This window comes from Tamandua tetradactyla, chromosome 4 (assembly GCF_023851605.1).
Source record: "Tamandua tetradactyla isolate mTamTet1 chromosome 4, mTamTet1.pri, whole genome shotgun sequence".
Classification (NCBI taxonomy): Eukaryota; Metazoa; Chordata; class Mammalia; order Pilosa; family Myrmecophagidae; genus Tamandua; species Tamandua tetradactyla.
In genome coordinates this window covers 37,176,226-37,198,087 of record NC_135330.1, presented here as the reverse complement: position 1 = coordinate 37,198,087, position 21,862 = coordinate 37,176,226, and the positions used below count along the sequence as shown (strand labels likewise).

General features: G+C 41.3%; 1 long non-coding RNA gene and 1 pseudogene across 2 annotated transcripts in view; both read right to left on the bottom strand.

The window, feature by feature from the left end:
- Positions 1-21,862, bottom strand: part of LOC143678892 (uncharacterized) — a 93,343-nt gene that overhangs the window by 5,134 nt on the left and 66,347 nt on the right. The window lies entirely within an intron of this gene.
- LOC143679066 (uncharacterized) lies at positions 10,331-20,963 on the bottom strand (annotated as a pseudogene).

Below are 21,862 nucleotides of genomic sequence, written 5' to 3'. Positions count from 1 at the left end.
GTTTAAAGGATTGTGGGCTTGAACCATTATATTGATATTTCTTTTAGTCTCCAGTACCTTAGAACAGTAGAAATAAAAACCTAATATTGTGGAATTACAACTCATACCAAACTCTAAAATATATTCTAGAACTAATTGTTGTGATGTACTTTGAAATGTATTGCTTTTATGTATATATGTTATTTAAAGAGAAGGAGAAGTATAAGAGAGAAGATAGGATTTAACAAATGAGTGTGATTGCTGAATCATTATATTGATATTTCTGTTGGTCTCCAGTGTCTTGAAGCAGCTAGAAGAAAAACAAACAAACAAACAAAAAACAAAAACAAAAAATCATGGAACTATAACCCATACCAACTGTTCTATAACTGTTCTATAACTACTTGTTAAAATATACTTGGAAATTTATTGCTTTTTTGTATATATATTTCACAATAAAAATATACTTGGAAATTAAAAAAGAAATGATTGTGGACTTTCTTCAGCAAGAATCCTGTCTCCTCCTCTTCTTACTTCTTTTAATACTGAAAGCAACTATTTTAACTGTACAAGTAAGTCATAAATTCATTTGCCTGGTAAAAATGTAAAATATAGAGAAAGTCAAACTCACCTTTGATATCTCACCCCTTCATCGTCTCTTTCCCCAATCCCTGAAGGTAACCATCTTACCAATTTATTCTTTATCTTCTAGACCTTTTTCCAGACATTTCATATGCATATATATATATATACCCATGGAAAATGTATAGTATTTCTTTTAATGTCACTTGCATCATATTGTATGTATCTTCCTTCAGCTTCCTTTTGAAAAAAAAATCCAACCATATATTTTGGCAATCTCTTTACGTTATTAGTTATAGCTCTCCCAAGTTTCTTTTCTTTTTTTTCTTCCAAATTACTTCCTGCTATTTCTTAGTATGAATATATAATATCATAGTATATTTAGCCAGCCCCTATTAATTGACACCAAGGTTGTTTCCAACTTATGTTGTTGCAAAATAATGGTGCAAGCACTGTCCTTATACATGTGCCTCTTCAAAACATGTAAATATCATAAAATGAAATTGCTGGGTTTAGCATTTTAAATCTTTTAAAATATTGACAAATAACCCCCAGAAGTAGCTGTATCCAAGAATGTGTGTGCTTGGTTTTGTTTTGTTTTGTCTTAAACTGCAGGTCTACTTTGAACCTAGCACAAAATGAGCTCAACAAATATTTGTTAAATTGCACACCCTGCTAAGATTTTGTCTGGGGATTGCATAAGGAATTTGCTACATCCAGAGGCCTCCTTAGGCTGTTTTCTGTGTTAGAAAATTCTTTCTCTTGAGTCTAATACTCTCTCACCTCCAACATTATACTTCAGTCCTTTTCCTTTTTCTACTCTTTAGAACCAGGAAACAAATCTAATTCTTGTTTCACATGATGTGCCCAGCCTGAAAGGACTGAAATTCCTCCCTCCTCCCCTCCCACCTCTGTCTTTAATCTTTCAGGGTTTTTGTGAAGTTAAATGGGATAATCCTTTGAAAGCAGTATGAGAATTCTTTTCAAGACTGGGGGCATAAGTATGGCAACAATATGGTTTGATTTTTTTAGGACAGATGACTTTCTGTGTGATGTTCTCTTTCTTCTTCTTCTTTTTTTATGTAGTATATTCACATGGTTCCAAAATTTTAAAAAGTATGTATTGAAATGTCTTGCTTCCACCCGTATCCTACATCTTTTCCATTTCCGACTTCTCTATCCATGTCCCAGATACCCATGGTAATTAATTTCTTGAGTGTCCTCCCAGAATTTCTGTCTTGATAAATTTGTGTATATGAAAACAAATTTTTATGCTCCCCCCAACTCTTTGTTTCTTTCAATTAACGTTATATCTTGAAAAGATCTTTCCATATGAGAACATATGACCTTTCTGATTTTTCCAATTATTACTTTTTGTTTTTTTTAATTATTGAAAATTGAAAACTTAGCATATAGGAAAATGAAGGCCCATGTAAGCACCATCCAGCTTTGCCAGTATTAAAATGTCTTTTCTTCTACTTTAAAACTTTTCATTATAATGTTTTACAGCAAATCCCTGACTGCATACCATTTCATTGAAAAATATTTCCATGTACATGTTACTTTATTCTTTTTAACAGATATACAGGTACTCATATGTTGATTATGTACAAGAATTTATTTAACCAGTCCTCTATTGATGGGTATTTAAATTGTTCCATAGTGTAATTCTTTTTGATGAAGGACAGTTCTTAAATATATGTGTAAATAGATATAAATATGCATGCACACAGATATACATATGTGCTATAATTTTTTATAATGTAAAAATTTCATATAAATAAACTCTAGTTAGAAAAGGAGATACTGTGTCAGACCATGGTTTCAATTTGGAGTTCATAAAATCTAATCTGGGCAGCCACGGTGGAGGCTGCCGCCTTGGAAGCCGGTGGCTGTCATGTTCCTTTCTCTTTTCTCAGATTGCTGGAGGAGCTTAGATTTTAAGTACCTGCTTATATTAATATTCTTTTTACATTCTCATAATTAGGAAACTTATTAATGCTCTAAATTCCATCGTTTTTCTTTTCAAGGCCTTTTTCAGCTTCCTAGACTTCACCCTTGGGTTTTCCACCCCAGCACAGTTGACATTGTGGGATGAATTATTCTTTCCTCTGGGAGGCTTCGTAGGATGTTTAACAACAACCCCTGGTTTCCATCCCAGAGGCCAGTGGCTCCCCACCCCCCACAACCCCTGTTGTGACAATAAAAAACCTCTGCAGACATTGGCTAATGTCCCCTGGCGAGCAGTCGCCCCCACTTTGAGAACTACTGCTCAGGCTTACAGCAAAAGAACACATGGGTAGGACGGCGCGTAGCAGACGTAGAGGAGCCTCGTGGTCTATACACTGATATACAAACGAGAACAATTAGCCCGAATCCTGCTTGTGTTTCCATTCCAGAGCCATTTCTGGTTTATTTATCTAACCAAGATGTTCTAACTTACTGGTTTAAACTAGGTTCGAGACTGGAGGTGGAAGCAGAAGCCTAATGAATGAATTTGCTAATTCCTTTTTCTGGTCACTGTCCTTGGATGATATTTCTTAGCGGTGACCTATCTGGAGAACTGTTTGTCTTTTTAGCTTTGATACAATCAAATTTTGTGTATTGACTTTGTGATTCAGTGCCTCGTTTTCCACGTGCCTGGAAGTGAACTTTCTGAAGTTGAAACATTTTATATTATGTGACTTGAATTTGTATCCAGGTCTTGATTAATTTCTGCATCAAAAGTTGTGTTTCTCAATGTGACTGTGTGATTGTGAAAACCTTGTGTCTGATGCTCCTTTTATCTACCTTGTCGACAGATGAGTAGAACATATGGAATAAAAATAAATAAAAGGGTGAACAAATGTTAAAATAAATTTAGTTTGAAATGCTAGTGATCAATGAAAGGGAGGAGTAAGGGATGTGGTATGTATAATTTTTTTTTCTGTTTTTGTTTTATTTTTCAGTTGTCTTTTTATTTCTTTTTCTGAATTGATGCAAATGTGCTAAGAAATGATCATGATGATGAATATGCAACTATGTGATGATATTGTGAATTACTGATTATATGTGTAGAACGGAATGAGCATATGTTAAGAATGTTTGTGTTTCTTTCTTGTAATAATTTTTTTTAATTTAAAAATTAATAAAAAAAGATATGTAAAAAAAAAATTGTGTTTCTGTCTCCGTGTCTCTTAGGATGTGTATTTAATTTTAGAATTGGCCACTGACTTCAGATGAGAAAGTGGGAGAGGAGTGTGGAGGTGTCTCCTATGTCCTCCTGTTTGAGAAACAGCTTGTTCTTCTTTGCAGAGGAAAGAATGGAACAGAATTTTCCCAGCCCAGAATACAGGCATGATGTCAGATCCCTAGAAATCCCACTTAGCCTTCAAGGGCCAGTTCACTTGCTCCTCTTCACTGAGGTTTCCCAACCTGCTAAGCAAAACCGTCTCTTGTTTCTTCTACTCCTACAGCTTTTTATAACTCTGCCTGGCACCATGGCAATGTGAGGACAATGTACTCCTTTAATCTTCAGGGCGTGAGCTCTTCTATATGTGTCCCTGTGACTCCCAGCACCTATTGTGGCACCTGACATGTACTAGCTGTTAAATAAAGGTCAGTTTAGTTTGACTTGGTAACATGACCGAACCCTTTCTTATCAGATATTCTTACTGCTTGAAAAGTATTTATTTTTCCTATTTTCTTGTTTGTTTTTTGAGTTTACGCCTTTGGAGTAGTCCTTCTATGCCCAGAGATCATCGTGGTGTTACAGTCCGTGAAAGGTAAATTTATCCTCATCACTGTAAATAAGTGCCTCTTATGTGCCAGATCTGTTATGCATATCTCGTCCAGTATTTTACAGTTACAAAAAAATGCAAAAAAAAAAAAAATGCAAGGTCGGCATTACAGCCATTTCTCAAACGAGTAAGAAAACTGCAGCTCAGCGTAGTTGAGTAACTTACCCAAGGTCACCCAGTGAATACTTACGGAAACTATAGTCAAACTCAAGTCTCTGATTTCAAAAGATCTGCTCTTTCCACTGTGTCATCCTACTGTGTCATACATGAGTCTCTGAGGAAGCTCCACTGTGGAGTAAGAGCTTTGATCAAAGACGTTTTTATTTTTTTGACAAGGGAATTCTCCCTAACGGTCTTCTCCCTAGAACAGAGCCCTTTACCTGTCGTCAGGGTTGAGAGGATGTGCCCGGTGACTTAGTTTGTGCACAGTAACGCAGGAACCCGCTGGAGGGGTTTTGGGGGCAGCAGGAACCCTCTGGCATGTGTCAGTCTCGTTTCTTCCTGTTAGGTCTGTTAGGTCTCTGGCTTTGGCCAGGAGAGGCACAGGCAATTTGGGAGGGTGCGCCTGAGGCCAAACCAGCAGAAGCTGAGATGGGGCAGGCCTCGAGAACCTCGCAGCTCTAGCCAGGCTGTTTTCATGCTGATTGCTGAGTGACCTCTTGAGCAACTCTTTTGTATTTTGTTCCAGTCTTGCTCCTGATATGTCTTGGATGAGGTGACTATGTAATTTACTGTCCAGACTAAGACAATTTTGAGAGTAAAAAAGAGAACTATTGATACTTGGACACGGATGTCAGGCATCAACCCGAATTGGGCAAATACGGGTGCGTGGTCTCCCTATTTGGAAGTCATATTTCCACGTCATTTCATAAGCCAAGAGAGGGCCTGCTCGCAGCCCCTTGAACACAGAGACCTTTCACAAAACAGTAAAAATTGCTGGGGCCTTTTCCAAGCTGGATTACGTTGGATAAGTTTTCTAACCTCACTGAACGTGTTTTTCTTTTTTTTTAATCTATAAAGAGGGTGGGGGTATATGTGCTGGGGCTTAGCATGGAGTAAATAAGCGATCGGATGGGCCTATCTGGTGCAGAGTAGTCCCTTTCTCAAGGGAGTTGGGGACGCTGGTGGCTGGAGAGGGGGGCATCATGGGCTCTTTGGTCCAGATTCAGGGAGACTCGGAGAGATGATTTCAGTTTCAGGTTCAGAGTCTCTTCCTGCTCACAGCTAGTGAAAGTGAAGACCTCTGATTTTTTCTGGCCGAGAAATATCTATCCACCAAGTATGAATAAAGAGGAAAAAAGAAGAAAAGAAAAAGCTTTAAAATGTGCCTGTGCTAACTTGGAGATGGGGCAATCGAATGAGCAGCTTTCAGTTTCTATCACAATAAAAAGGAATCGAAGGAAAGAGCTGAGCGGGCCTTGATTTCAACATTTGGCTTATTTTTCTTAGCCCAGGAAATAGGCTTGCAACCACCTGATTGAACAGTCATCCTACAGGCATCCAAGCTCAGGCAGCATTTTCCCAAACTAGTCTGAGTTTCAGAGAAAATGTTTGTTGCAGGGCAGCCTTCTTAAAATACCTTCCGCCTTAGGCTTCTGAGTTCAGAGGGAAGGGAAGGGGAAAGGAGCTTGCCTGCCTGAGCTCCACTAAATTTGCTTTGCAGAGAAAGCTGTTGAGCCTGATGCTTGCTTGATCAGTGCTGACTTCATCGGTTACCTTGGCACAGCCTGAAGATGGGCAATGTGATGTTTGTTCCCTGAAAACTAAGCTTAGAACAACAAGTACGTAATAGCCATGCATGCCCTCCAAAGGGCCAGGAATCAACCGACTCAGGTTACAGACCTTCCAAAGCGCCCAGCACGCAGCTGAGTCCCCGCTAGAGCCTAAAATCAGGGAGATTGTTAGGCGAAACGTTCATTCTCATCGTTCCTGCCTTGTAGCTGCTTTGGGCCTGGAGTTTTCAGCCTTCCAGGGTCATCTCCTCTTGGGGATTCTAGCGGGATTCATGAGCAGATATGCTGAAATGCTACAAAGCATGTGACCTGGGTACTATTTCAAGAGAGGCTGAACTCAGAAGTCCTAGAAAGAATGTTTGTCACCCTGCTTGCCTTCTGAGAATCTACAAGGCTTAGGGGCAAACCCTATCTTGCCATCCTCAGTACTCTCTCAGGCCAATATGCTTGCTGACCGTGGCATCTGGAGGGGCTGGGGAAGAAGGAAGATGGAGGCAGTGAGTCAGAAGTGGCTGGCTCAGAGCAAGCCTCACCCTGGGCTACTTCATTTATTTACTAATTCATGCAGTTATTGAGCAACTACCGTGTGACAGGCACTGTTTCAGGACACAGAACAAAAGAGACAAAGATTCTTGCCTTTGTGGGTTTTATATTCTAGCAAGGGGAAGAAAGACAATAAATAATAAACATAAAAAATAAGTAAAATGTGTATTGTGTTAGGAGGTGTTAAATGTTATGGAAAGATGAAAAAGTAGATTAGGGTAAAGAGGATCAAGGGTGCTGAGCCGGAGGCTGCAATACTAGATAAGGTGGTGAGACTAGATGAGAAAAGTGGTTAATTTAACTGAACTCATATCTGGGGGCAGATGATCAAGATAGAGGCAATTGCTAAAGCAAAGACAGGGAGATGCTTGAAATGACCAAGGAACAGCAAGGAGGACAGTGTAGCTGGTGTGGCGAGAGAGTGGGAGAGAAGAAGTTTTCAGAGAAGTATGGGTGGGCATACTTATCATGTGGTGCCCTGCAGTCCTTTGTAAGGACTTCGGCTTTGACTTGGGGTGAAATGAGAAGTCATTTCAGGGTTTTTGAACAGAGAAGGGACATGATCTGATATTTTTTAAAAGGATCACTCTAGAAAGACGGCACCATGTGACAATATGGTTTTGGGATATTTATGAAACCCTACTTTAAAAAGAAGGAGAAACTGGAATACAAAACCAAAAAGCCTTGGACAACATCCACAAATCCTGGATGGCATCAACTTCTATGTAGAGGGAAGCACTGGGGCATTTGACGGACTTGAGAACAGGAGAACCACAAAATAGCCAGCAGTTATTCACTGGAAAATGCAGGAGACCAATTTGAGGAGAGCACTCTACGGGTGGTTGAGAGCCAGGGGCCTGTGGTAAGGCTTGACAATTTTGAGAGTGAAAGAGAGAACTGTTGATAATTAGACTGGGACTTCAGGCACCCATCCGAATTAACCGTTATGAACTTGTAAAACTGACCAGTCTGAGCTCCCTTCTTGGATATAGTCCTGCTTGAGGAGAAACTTCAGGGAGTGGATGCAAATTCAAAGTAGAATATGGAGACAAGGAAAGAGGCACTTTAGAGCCCAGTCGGGGAGAAGAGCAGAGAGACAGGGCATCTCAGAAAGCAAGTGGTTGTGTCTTTTAACTTTAAGTGAAAGCAACAGAGGAGGAAGAGCTGTGAAAACGGAGAAATTTCTACCTGAATCAAGGTTCCTTCTAGCATTTCGGGAAAACTGCATTCACCTAAAAATTAGCAGCAGAAAAACACCAAATTCAAATCCATACAAAATTTTCTAAAAAAGAAAATAAGAATAACTTCCCTTCAAACTGTGAAAGCACACCAGAAAAACATTAATTATCAAAGCTATAGCGTACTATTTAAAAACCAAGTGAAAGACAACAAGAAAATAAACAGCATATATAAGAATTAGAAAAACTCAGAAAAGAGGTGATGAAACTCAAGAAATAATTAGAAACAAAAGAAAAAATATCAAAATGAAGATCAAACTAGAAGCAAAATAAGCACAGTAAATAATACCTTAACAGAAATAGAAGATTGAAACAAAGCAGAGTATTTTAAGAATCAAAAACTAATGGAGAAGGATAAAGAGGACTTGAAATGATGTCCTGTGTATTTTAAACATTTACATGTGCTTATACGTTGCTTTACATTCCACAGTATCATTTTAAGTAGAATAATCCCTATGGTTTATAATCAGCTAAATCTTTAAAGTAACAAAGTGATTAATCTGTCCTGAAAATAAAAATCTTCTGCCTGTTCCTAAAGTAAACATAGAAATGATCTTCTTTGAAAGGCTGTATAAATACCCTAAAGTTAAATATCTCAAAGTTGGTTCCTTTTCCTACAGCTTTTCCATATTCAGAAAGTCCATGGTGATATTATTTATAAAAGTATTTTGTGCTGACCTGAAAACTAGACTTACTTCTTTTTTTAAAACAGTCTAATGACTGTTTTCTTTTAATATCTTTGCACAATCACTGTGATAAACATAGAGCATGTTAGCCACCAGAAGCAAGCAAATGTTGAAGAAACAGTTGGCAAATTCCAGTATCTGCAACAGTGGATCAGGAAAGAAATTTCAACAAAACCAAAGTTTCATATCATCAGATCACATTGTAGGAACAGAATAGAAATTAGGAATCTAACATTGCGAATATAATTAACACTGTTAATGCGTTTTAATATAACTAAAAGGGGAAGTTTTAAGTTATGCATATATGCTACTTGAATAAAATTTATTTTAAAAAGACTTTACAGCACAGTGAACCGTAATATAAACTATGGGCTGTAGTTGGTAGTATAATGATAATGTTTCATCAAGGTAACACGCTAATGCAAAGTGTTAAAAAAATAAGGAAAATTGCTGTGTGAGGGAAGTGTATGATTTTTCTGAAAACTTACTTCTTGAGTAAAAAAGAAAGATTCTTGGATGCTGAAAAAAAAAAAACCTTTTAATCCAAAATTAAAGTAAGTTGTACATGGGGTGGAGAAGCACTTCATCACCCCTGGTCCAAAACATTTTGCCATACAAAGGGTACAAGCTTTATATAACTGTACAATTATTTAAAGTCCCATATAACAAAAATAATGGCACAGTTGAGAGGGTACAAAGAAGGATAGTTACTACTTTAAATGTCTATATTAACTGGAAATTAAGACACTAAGGACCTATATTAAGGTCGAGGCCCTGTTTGGGTTTGCTAAAGAAGAGGAAATGCAACATACCGGAAATTTGTCTTTTACAATGGGGATTTATTAGTTACAAATGTACAGTTCTAAGGCCATGAAAATGTCCAAATGAAGGCAACAAGAGTAAGATAGCTTCTCTTAGGAAAGGCCCTGGCGTCCGGGGTTTCTGTGTCACATGAGAAGGTACATGGCAACATCTGCTGGACCTTTTCTCCTGGTTCTGTGCTCAATGGCTGTCTCCAAAATGTCTCTGGGCATTGCTTCTCCTCTCTTAGCTTCCCTTGGGGTGTTTCTGTCTCTTGGCTTCTCTGAACTCTCTCCAAAATGTCTCTCCCTTAAAGAACTCCAAGTGGATTAAGACTTATTTTGAATGGGCAGGGTCACATCTCCATGGAAACAACCTAATTAGAAGGTCCCACCCAACAGTAGGTCTGCCCCCCACAAGATTGGATTAAAGGACATGGCTTTCCTGGGGTACATAACAGATTCAAACCAGCGCAGGCACTTACAAAGCCACACCATGTTTATGACTGTCTTGTTTTCCTGTACGCAATAAAGGAAGTGTTACACCTGAAAATTCTCCCATTCTTCACAATCATAAGGTTTCTCTCCATTGCGTTTTCATACATTACATGTATGAGGTTGTTTTCAATTTTTGTTTTTAATTGAAAACATTTTAATACAGTTCAAATCAGCACATCTGGTTCATTTCAGCTCCTTCACTGCCAAACCTGGGGCTTCAGTTTCAGTTTCTCTGAAGAGAAATTGCTTCAGTTTCTCTGCCTTGTCTGTCTGTGATGACCAAGGTATAAAAACGTATCTGCTGTGTCGAACTTTAAATTTCACGTTATCCTTATTTTTCTTGATCTTGACAAGATTTGGCATCCTTTTGCCTGGCTGTGAGCAGGAAGTCCTTGAGCTCCTCAATTTTGCAATGCATGGTGACAAGACATCCCAGAAGGCAGGCAGGACCAGCGCAGCCAACCTTAAGAAGCAAGGACTGTGCGCAAGGTTTTAAGAATGCATGAAGGCCTTCCTACATTCCTTGTACTCATAGAGCTTCTCTTCAGTGTGAGTTCTAACATGCACTTGAAGGGATGCAGTATACCTGAAAGCTTTTCCAAACTGCGTGCATTCATAGGGTTTCTCTTCACTGTGCCTTCTCACGTATCCTCAAAAGGAAGAGGAACTACTGAAGGCTTTCCCACATTCCTTATATCCATAAGGTTTCTCTCCAGTGTGTGTTCGCACATGTAATCAAAGGGATGAGGAATAATTGTAGGTTTTCCCACATTCCTTACATTCACAGGGTTTTATTCTGCTGTATGTTCTCAAATGTTTTTGAAAACATTGGGAACAACTGAAGGCTTTACCACATTGCTTACATTCATTGAGTTTCTCACCACTGTGCATTCTCACATGTATTTGAAGAGATGAGGAAAATCTATAGGCTCTCCCACATTCTTTGCTCTTATAAGATTTCAGTACACTGTACATTTTTACATGTCTTAGAAAGTACTGGGGACAACCAAAAGCTTTGCCACATTGCTTAAATGTATAAGGTTTCTCTCCAGTGTTCATCCTCATGTGTCTCTGAAGGGATGAGAGGTACCTGAAGGGATTCCCACACTGCGTACATGCATAGGGCTTATCTTCACTGTGTGTTCTCACATGTTCTCGAAGTATGAGGGACAACTGAAGGCTTTCCGACAATGATCGCATTCACAGGGTGTGATCAGCATGACTTCTTGTGTGTCGTGTGAGGTAGGAGTGATGAATGAAGGCTTTCCCACATACCTTACCTGTATGGATTTTCTGTTCTCTGTACCCTCTCACACGTCCCTTAAATGAGAAAGGACAAGGGAAAGTTTATCCATATTTCTTACACTCAAAAGGATTTCTACTAGTGAGAGTTTTCAAATGTTTCTTAAATGTTCTCCCACAATCCTGGCATTTATAGGTTTTCTCTGCAATGTGAGTTTTTACATGAATGCTCAGGCATGGGGGACAACGTCAAGGTTGTCAACTATTGATGTGGTTTGTGTCCAGGGTGAGATCTTTGTTTATTATTAAGGAAGGACTGAACCTTGAAGGTTTTCCCACATTTCGTGCATTGATAGAATTTAACTCCTGTAGGATAACTCTTATGCACAATAAGATTTGCAATATGAGGACTCAAGATTTCTCCACATTGATTACCTTCATTACTTTCATAAAGATTCTCCACCAAATCATTTCTCAAAAGCCTCTCCTGGATTTGGGACTGATGTTCAATGTTATGAAATTTTTATTTTTCCCCCAAAGCAGAGGAGCAGGAGTCAAGTCTTATGAATCATACTACTTTCTTTTCATTGAATACTTTATTCCCCAAAATATTTTGCTGAGGACCTAATCCACCTGATTGAATGCAACAATCTACTGAGGCCAGGTTCCTGCAGGTTTCCAACATCACACCTTTGTAGAGGCTCCTCTGAGCATGATTCAGCAAAGTCCACTCTGCTGGGGTGAAATTCACACTCACTTCCTCAAAAACCACTGTCCTGCAGCACAGTACGAAGTTCAACATTCCTCCATAGACTGTTCAGCATCCATCCATATCCAAAACTCTTGGCAATTTAGGGATAGTTAGGAACTTGCTGATATGGAGTGAATTTTGTCCCCCATCTGGACCTGTCCTTGGTCTTGGTGTGCATCCTGGTGGTTGTGGCCCCATTGTGGGTAAGTTCTCTTCAGTTAAGGTATGGTCCAGATGAATGAGGTTGAGCTTAAATCGCATTATTGGAGTCCTTTATAAGCAGAGTGAAAGTCACGGAGAGCCATGGAGAGCTTTATTCGTAGCTCAAATGACTGTGTATGTAAGCTTCCACTCAAATAACATGATAAAATTGAAAATTCTTGACAAAGTGGAGTTATGTGACAGCAAGAGTCTCATGTTCCAGCCCCCTGGGGTCTCTGGGGCATCCTTTCAGTGCCCCCTGCTGCCTACGTAGGTGAGAACGTGACAGAAGTGGGGGCTAACATACTTCTTATCAACAACACATACAAATGATACCTCACATTGGGTATTGGTATTATATTGTAATTTTTAAAAAAATAAAAAGTGCTTCCATAAACATGTACACATATAACACAAAAAAATTGGTCATCTCTTGAGGATGGCTGGATACCAATTATCTGAAAACTGAGTAAATATAGAGAAGTATCAAGTACTTATCCTGTCTTTCCTGTAATATTGGGTAGACAAAAAATAGAAGTAAGCCTCTCCATAAAAGGATTGCAGCTAACAAAAGAAAATGAAATGGAGACATCCATTTTGCCAACCCTAAAGCAACAATGGCTGCTCACACCGAAAGAGAATGAGAAACTGACAAAAGAACACACCACCACCTGCTAAAGAGAACTGACCTGCCTCTGGATCCAACTGCCAATGTATAGGAAATACACTGAAGACAGGAATAAGCTAGAATGTACCGTGAGTGTGCAATTTGCAAAATCTAGATGGTAGGAGGGTACGTAGTTCACACAGTCCAGGTTTCTCAACAGATACTTGCAAGGAAAAGAAAAGGATAAGGAGGAAACCTGTAGATTAAAAAAAAAATTTTTTTTTAACATACCAAGTTTTTAAAAATTGGCGAATCTAAACTGTAGTGCCTAGGGATATGTTCATGGGGGATAAAACAAAAAAGAAGCACAAGGAAGCGAGCACTGTAAAAGTCAGAATAATGGTTACTTTTTGGGGGGACAGAAGAGGCTGTGATTGGGTTGAGGTCCAGGGAGGGGCTCCTAGGGTGACTCACAATAGTTTCTTTTTTGACCAGGGTGATGCTCACAAGGTTGTTTATCTTTCTTTTCTTCTTTTTTAGAGCAAGTAGGTAGAACATTTATTTATTGAGTACACATGCAGAGAAGGAGCAGGTGGGATTCTCACAAGAGGAGTCGAGGAAAGAAGGAGAGATAGGGACTTGACTTGGCTCCCATTGGGCTCCTGCTCAGCGTGGGGAGAGGCCCCCAACCAGTTCCCAATGGGTAGAATCACCCACCACCCTGAGCCTCCATGGAGTTACACCATGTGGAGATGGGGCCCCTGCCACCTCTGAGGAGGGAGCTGAAAGGGTGAATCGCAGTTATATCCTGGGGGAGCCGCATTAGAGCTCCTAGAGGAAGGCAAGTGAGCGGAGAAGTTTGAGAGAGCCGAGGAGAGAGGAAGAGAGAGAAACTCTCAGTAAGGAGAGAAATCCACAGCCAGGTCCCAAAGGGTGGTATCTGCTGCCCTGAGCCTCTTTGGATCTACATTGCATGGAGATGGGTCTCCTGCCACCTCCGAGGAGGGAGTCAAAGGCTCAGAATGAACCCAGGTTATATCCTGGTGGAGCTGCACCAGGGCCACTAGATTAGGCCAGGTGAAAGAAAAAGCGAAAGCAGGCGACCAAGCTTCCCAGTACTCACCAGTCTGGAAGGTTGGAAAGGAAAAGTCACACCTGGCTAGCTCACCAAAATATGTTACCGGATTTCAGCTGCCAGATACTTGGCTGTTCCGTGAGAGAAGAACTCAAGAGCACAGCACAGATAAAGCAAGTAGGTAGAAAATTTATTGGGTACACATGCAGAGAAGGAGTGTGCAGACACTCGCAAGAGAATAGAAGAAAGAAGCTAAGAGTATTCATCTATTAAAGAGTCATTAAGCTAGACATTTTTTCTATCTACAAGAAAATGATAAAAAAAAATTAAAAATATAAAAAGATGGGAATCTGTATTAGTTTCCTAACTGCTAAAGAAAATATTGTACAACGGATTGGCTTAATAACAGGAATTTACTGGCTCATGGTTTCGAGATAGAAGTCCAAAACCCAGGCATCAGCACGGCCATACTTTGTCCTCAAAGAGTGGCATTCTGGGGTTATCTGCCAGAGACCCTTGAGTTCTGGGTCTTTCTGTCACATGGTTCTACCCATGGTGGCATCTCCACCTTTCTCTTCAGAGTGAGGTAATTTCCAGCTCCCAGCTACTTCCCATGGCTTTTTCTTCTCCATGTCTGAATTTCACTCTGATTATAACTCTAGTAATCCCAATTAAAGCCCAAACTGTTTCTGTTGGCTACAGCTTAACTAAAAATAACATCTTAAAAGGGTCCTATTTACAGAAGGTTTACACCCACAGAAATGAATTAAGATTAAGAACATATTTTTCTCAGAAACATAGCTCCAAGCCATCACAGGGTCACTCTGGCTATAAAGTTGAAAATAAACTGTAGGATAGATGGTTGGAAGCAGGGAGACCATTGGGTAGATAAGAGAGAAGATGCCACGTCATACTAGAAAAAGTGGTACAAAGTGGTCAGATTCTGGATATATCCTGAAGACAAGCCAACAGGGTTTCCTGGTAATGTGGTTGCATCATCTGAGACAAAGGGAGGAGTGGAGAATGACTGGGAATTGGAGCCCAAACACTTAAAAAGATCAAGTTGCCATTAGCTGAAACTTGGAAAGCCATCGATCTTGAAGATGTTTCATTTTGTTTGTTTGGTTTTGTTTTTTGTGGGGAGAGAGAGGAGTTCGGTTTGAACATGCTAAATTGGATGTGCAGTCGTGGTGTGGGGGCAGCGTCCACACCAGTAGACTGATGATCAGATGAGATGCCTGGGCAGGGGAGCCTATATTGGAGTCATTAGCAAAGAGATGGTACTCCAAATAGAAGGAGTCAGATGAATTGAGACTAAATTTCCTTCTTCCCAGCTGTGTGACCCTCAGTGAGTTATTTAACATCTCTGCCAATTGTTCAGTTTTCTCATTTGAATAATAATATACCTACCTCATAAGGTTGTAGTGTCTTAATTTTGAAATGAGGTTAAGCACGTCTGATGCTTAGCAGATTTCTTACATAGCATAAGCATTCAATAATCATCAGGTATGATGACCAAGGTAGTGTTCGCCTTGGATAGCACCCAGTGAATGCTGGCCCAGAGCCCCCAGCCCCCACAACGACCCCACCCAGATTCCCCCATTTGTCCAGCATTCCACGGCCCACTGTGTTCCTGTCCTGTGTCCCATTATCTTAATACCTGTTTCCTGCTGGTTTATCTGATGAGTGGAATCAAACCAATTAGTGTTGGAAATGGCACAGCTGTCATCCTCCATCTGACATGACCACCACCTAGATTTTCACAAAGTCCTTTTAAGCTGTGCATTCCATAAGGGAACCTCTCAGCAGAGCCCTGGAACCACACCAGGAATGCATTTGGACCCAGTAATCTGCCAAACAAAAGGCTGCACTTGGATCTTGCCCTAACAATAAACTCCTGGTGAGCGCCCTACGGGCAGCACAATTATTTGTTTTAATTTGACCCTTACCCCCTACCTCCCTTCGTTTCTCTTAGACTCAGGAAATTGAAAGCAGTTATTTTCTAAGTGTTTGTTGTCAAGCTGGAGGAATTTGAGCAAGCAAAAAGAAGCCCAGGGTGAAGGAGAGAGGGGAACTGAGTCTGACTTCTAAGGATGTCTCAGGATAGAGGCCCAGAACCCCATACTCAGTGATGATCTTATTAACATGGCAGGGTTAAAAGCTATAAATATGCGAGTGGAATTCACTGCTTCCCATAATCTCCATTCCAGCCCTGGGGAAGGGAGAGCACAGGCATTGGGTGAAGGAGAAAATGCCTATTTTCTTTTCCTCACTCCCTCTGTGTCACTGAGCCTCAGTTCTCTATGCCACACGGTACACAGGGCTCAGCCCCTCATTGCCCACCTTCCCTGTAAGTGGACAGGTGGGTGGTGCCCAGCCAGTGAGCCCCAAGCCCACTCCAGTTCCAGCCTTTCGCTGTGCAAACATTCAATTTTCAGTCCCCCAAAGTCATTTTTGGTCTCTGAGACAAAAAAAAAAGACACAGGAGGAAAGGGTGTTAGATTATCTGTCCCCTGGGGTAACTGTAGTTTGGGTAGTTGAAGATTTTCAGTGATGGCTTCTCTTCTTCCTCTTTGCCCCTGCAGATTCTGGGTTCGCCTTTGCCCAGCTCCCCAGAGGCATGCACAGGACTGAGCACACCAGCTCCTCTGCGTACCAGCCTTTCATTTTGAGATCCATATTGACTTTTAGTGATCCAGGAGCTCTCTGAAATTTTATGAATGTGCACAGTTTTTCCCTGGAGAATTTGGCAGTGCTTTTTTTTTTTTTTTTTAAAGAAAATCAAATTCTTTGTGTGTATGTGGAGAGAAAAACAAAGTTCCAAATACTGTCATTTCATTATCCCTACAACATAAAACATGTTCTCCTTTTCACCTTTTGCTGCCCTTTCTTATAATTTTGAGTTCTTTCTAGACATTAAAAAAAGGAAATGCAAAGAACTAACATGTTTGTCCATGGCTTTACATGATCCCAAACTCATGTAGCTTTCATAGAGACCTTGCTAAATGCTATCATCACCCCCATTTCACAGAGGAGAAATCGATTGCTGAGAGAGGGAGATAGCTGACCCAAGGTGGATCTGCAATTCAGATTCAGGCCTTTTGGTATTTAAAGGTCACTTTACACAGAATTGAAATATTACAACGTGATGTCACTGCATCTGTACCAAGAGGCCAAGAAATTGTGCACACACAGGGAAGACCCCTCTAATAACCAATATTCATTTGTAGAAAACTTTCCCTTGGCACTTCTTACTAGAGCATGTGTTTGGGGGGGTGGGGAAGGGGGGGTGCAGGGTCTGAGCTTAATCATAAGGGCTAGGGTGGGACATGATTCTTACAAAGGGAAATATCCATCCTTTCCACAGTATCCTAGGAATGTCTCTTACCATAGCCAGTCTCCTAATTTTCATCTGTAAATGGTCATGACTGAAAGGAGCTTTGCAGCTAAGTGCAAAAGCCACCCACTCAAATTTTTCTAGCCCACAGGCTATTTCATTGTCCAGTATCACTGTGGTGGTATCTCTGGTGGCAGTAATAACAGCCTGAAGACATATCTTAGAGAGTTCAGGAGTTCACACTTACTAAGCTCCTTACTCACTTTGCCACCTGTGTCCTTTCGGGCCTGATTTAACTTTTCTTAAGCCGCGGGCAATAGGTCACATGAGAATTATGCTGTACTGATTGAATGCTGAAATTCTATGCTGTTGTTGTTTTCTCTTTAATCTTATCTGTAATTCCTAAGACTTCTGTTATATTGGGTAGCCTCTCCCCGCTTCCCAGGTCCACAGCGATGGCATCAATAGACTCTGTTTTGGGGTCCCCAGGACCACCACTTCCCATTCTCTCTCGCTGCTCCTGCCTGACCTTTTTGCTTCCTGCCCCTGCAGCCTGAGCCCTGTGGGTGCGAGCACACGGGATACTTCTCCTTACGTAAATTTCCCTGCCCCTGAGCTGGGTGACTCAGCGCGCAGGTGGTGCTCCACTCTTTCCCAGCCTTAGGCAGGGTGCTCGCCAGTACCAGGTCAGCAGCAAGCCGGAATGGAAAACAAGGCCTGCTAATGGGGTCCAGCTGAGCGGCTGTCATTTCCCAGGGGTGCCTGGTGAGACCATGGGAACCTTCCCTGGGGCTGTCATAAACTAACCCGCAGATGGAATTCTCCATCTTTCTTGCTAACTTCCTGTTCCCTCCTCTTGACATCTCTAGCTGAAGTTCACATTCAGTTTCTTTCTGCCTTTGGGGCCTGCTATCCTTGTCTCTGTGTCCTACAAGGCCCAGGCAGGAAATTACCCTGGAGCAGAAGGATGTGCCTTTGGATTCACCTTGGTGAGTTGTCTCAACTGGGATCCAAACACGCTCTCTCCTCAGCCCCAAAGCAGTGTAGGAAATCAGTTGGGGGCCACTGGCTATATATAGGGTCTGGGACTTCAAGACAACAGTCTTAGACTAATTTTGGTTTAGTCTCTGGATCTCCTACATTCCTTGTCTCTGAAGGCAAGCCATTGGGCTATCTCTCCTTTCCAGGACAGGGCAGGTGCTGGCTGCAGCTGACTGCCGGATTTGGAGCCAAAAGACCCCAGATTCTGATGCCCACTCTGTCACTAGACAGCTGTTCAAGTCTGGGCAGTTCACTTTTCCTCTCTGTGTCTCAGGGCCTCACCTGGGGGACACCTGCTCAGAATTGTTATCCTTCACTCATTCACTCAGTTCAATAAAAAATGTATTAAGCACCTGCTTTGTGCCATCACTTCCAGGTGTCGGGATATCGTGCTAAACAAACAGGCATGATCCCTGCCCTCCTGGAGCCTGCATTCCAGAGTGAGGGGACAATTAACAAGTGGAAAGGTAAATAAGAGCACTGTCCATTGTGATAAATGCTCTGAGGGAGATAAACAGAATGATGAAATGAAGGGTGGGGTAGGAGGGTGGAAAGGAAAAACTTTGAGGAGGTAACATTTATTTAAAAGCCTCAAGCAGCACACAGACAGTGAGCTAGGGGAAGAGCCTTCCAGGCAGAGTTATGCACTAACATGTAAAAATGCTTTGAAAAGTATATAGTACAGGGGTACACGGGTTGGTCAGTGACAGAATGCTTGCCTGCCACATAGGAGACCTGGGTTCGATTCCCAGCCATGCACTCCAAGACAAACAAAAAAATAGTATATAGCACAGAGTATAAGCAAACTGCCCTTCTTCTCTGTAGCTTTCTCACCACATTTCTTGACCAGAGCCGAGAATTGGCACAACTGGCTAGTGTCCAGAAAGCCAGTTGTTGGAGACAGATTATTTAGGTCACGTGAGGAGGCTGATGCTAGGGCCCTGGATAGTAGGGTGTGGAGGAAAGATGAGGGGGCCAGGAGGGCTGCTCCGTTGAGCACATGACAATCCAGTCCTTACAGAGAGACCCTTCTCTGCTCACAGTCTCATGTCCCCAAATGCCTCCTTCATGGTGTCACCCTTCTTCGATATTCAAGTGGCATTTACGGAGCACCTGCTAAGAGATGAGGACTCTCCGTGTGCAAAACACTCTGCCTCTATTCAAAGCAGTAATTCAGCCTGAACCGCCCCCTCCCCCACCACACACCATGTCCTAGCCCCCATGGAGGCCACTTCCTCCTGCCTGTCCACCTTTGGACCCATTGTTGGCTACGGTCCATTTTGCTTGTTATTTGGCTCTCCAGCTAGATCTCTCAGAAGAGCTGGTAGAGCTCCGAGGATCTTGTGTTTGTAAACTGATGCCATTTGCCATCTGTAGGTGCCACCCAGGGGCCAGAATGTTTCCCTCTCTGGACAAATATCCAAAGGCATGTGGAGTGGTCACTCATTGCACCTCCCCTCAGGGAATCTCAAGCTGAGTAACTGAGCAAACCACAGCACCGTGAGCCACGGTGGAGGCTGGGGGTAGAGGGCACAGCAGGGCATAGCCAGTCCTCTGCTTCCAGTTCTGTCTGGGCACATATCCTTAGAACACTGGACATAAAAGCCAAACCATCAAGAGTTTCCTCTTGCTAGCCGTGGGAACTGAGGCCCCATTACCCTTTCTGCACTGTGGTTTTGTTAGTTAGTTATAGCCCCTGCACTCGACCATTCCACGGCTGTGTAACTTGAGGGGCAGTGACTTTTCAAACTCCAAAGGGCATCAGAATTCACTAGGAGGTTGTGAAAAGGCAGTTTGAGGCCTTCTTGTTGGCTGGGTGGTCCATGAATTTGCATTTTTCACAAGCATTGGAAAATGCTTCTGATTGCAAGCAAACTATACTTTGAAAATTTGACCGTTGAAAGTGGCAACCACCAACGGGTTATTCAGTGAATTCCTGCTTTACAGGGCTAATGGTTCCTCAGTAAAATATAGGGCTCAGGGACCTCCAGTGAGCTTTCACGCAGGCTTCTGGACAGGCTTTCTCAAGGCAGTGCGACTAATGCAGAATGCCTTCTCAGAGGTCTCCTCCACACCCACAAGGCAGGGCCCCAGGATGCGGGCTCAGTAGTGTTAGCTGAATGAATGAAGAGACTCAGAAAGATAGTCAGAGGAATTGTGTTGGGCTGTTAATTGTTTGTGTCACTAGAGAGGGAGAGAATTCCTGAAAACCCTCTGAGGAGGACCCACTCAGTCTGAAGCAATTCCCTATTTTCAGAAATCTCTGATTCAAACTGACTCCCTTAGAGTCGGCATTGTATGATTAGAGAACAAATTCAGGCTAGGACATCAAGGTATTTTCTTTCCTCTGTTTTTTTTCTTTTTAGAGAAGTTGTGAGTTTACAAAACAATCATGCATAAAAATACAGGATTCCCGTTCAACGAGCCACCACCAATGATGTGGCAAACATATTAACTTTGCCCAATAAAGTGAGTCATGCAATTTCTATCCTACTGAGAAAGGATGGGGTAATTGTTTGCCCTTTCTTCCCTTTAACCTCATGGACAAAACAACTGGGCCACTAGGAAAGTTCACAAACCTCATTAAAAATCAAAGGAATTACAAATTAAATTGATAATGGGAAACCACTTTACAGACACCAGATCGGCACAAATTAAAAAGTCTGACCAATTGCAAGTGTAGGCAAGGATGTGGTGCAATGTAAACTCGTAGAATGCAGGTCACACAGTTACTGTGGAGAGACTTGGCATTCTCCAGTAAAGTTGTACATGTGCCTGCGTGCATTCTCACTTAGCAATTCCGCTTCTAGGAAACTTGTTCAGTTCAGTTCTCACACATGTGCCGTAGGTGCCATGGACGAGAAGGCTCATGGCAGGATTATTTTATATAGAAAAAATCTGAAACAACCCAAATGTCCATCAGTGTAGAAAAGGTAAATAAATTGTCATGCGAATACAATGGCAAACTATGTATAGTGAAAATGAATGAGCTATATTTAAGTACATTAACATGGATGAAATTCAAAAATAAAATACTGGTTGAAAAAAATTGAGTGGTAAATATACACATTATGTTTCCCTTTATTTACACACAGAACACACAGCAAATTTGGGCAAAATTTTATGTTTTATAATCTTTGCGGGTTCTTTTCCTGGAATTCCTTCCCCCATTTTATCTGCCTCACAAACTTCTCATTCATTCCTCAAGATAAAATTTAAGTCACTTCCTCTGTAATGTCATCTCCAATGCACCAGGTAGTTATTGCTCCACCTTTTCCTGACATATCATTGCCTTGCACATATACTATACAACTAATCATACTATATTGCAAATATTGGCAATGCCCAAGACAGTTGTGTGCTGGTAAAAGGTCAGTAACTGGCTCTCTGTGGGAAACTATGTATACACACTCAAATTACACCTCTATCCATATACATGTATGGGTATATAAAGTTTATTGTAACTTTCATTGATATCAAAAATGTGTAGCACATAGTTTATAAATAATCAGAGAAACAATGACACATGTCAGAACTAATTTGTTTCTCAATGACTTTGCTGAATTGGATAATAACTTTTGAATAATGGAAGAATATTTCCTCAATTTTTTGTGCCATTTACAATGTAACAGCTACAAGCATCACACAATTTCAACTTTAATCTATATCATCAATATTTTCTCTATCACTTTATGAGGTCTGGAGAGTCCACAAAACAATAAATAAAGCATTAAATTGTGTTTGTCTATTTCTAGGATTTGCATTCTCCC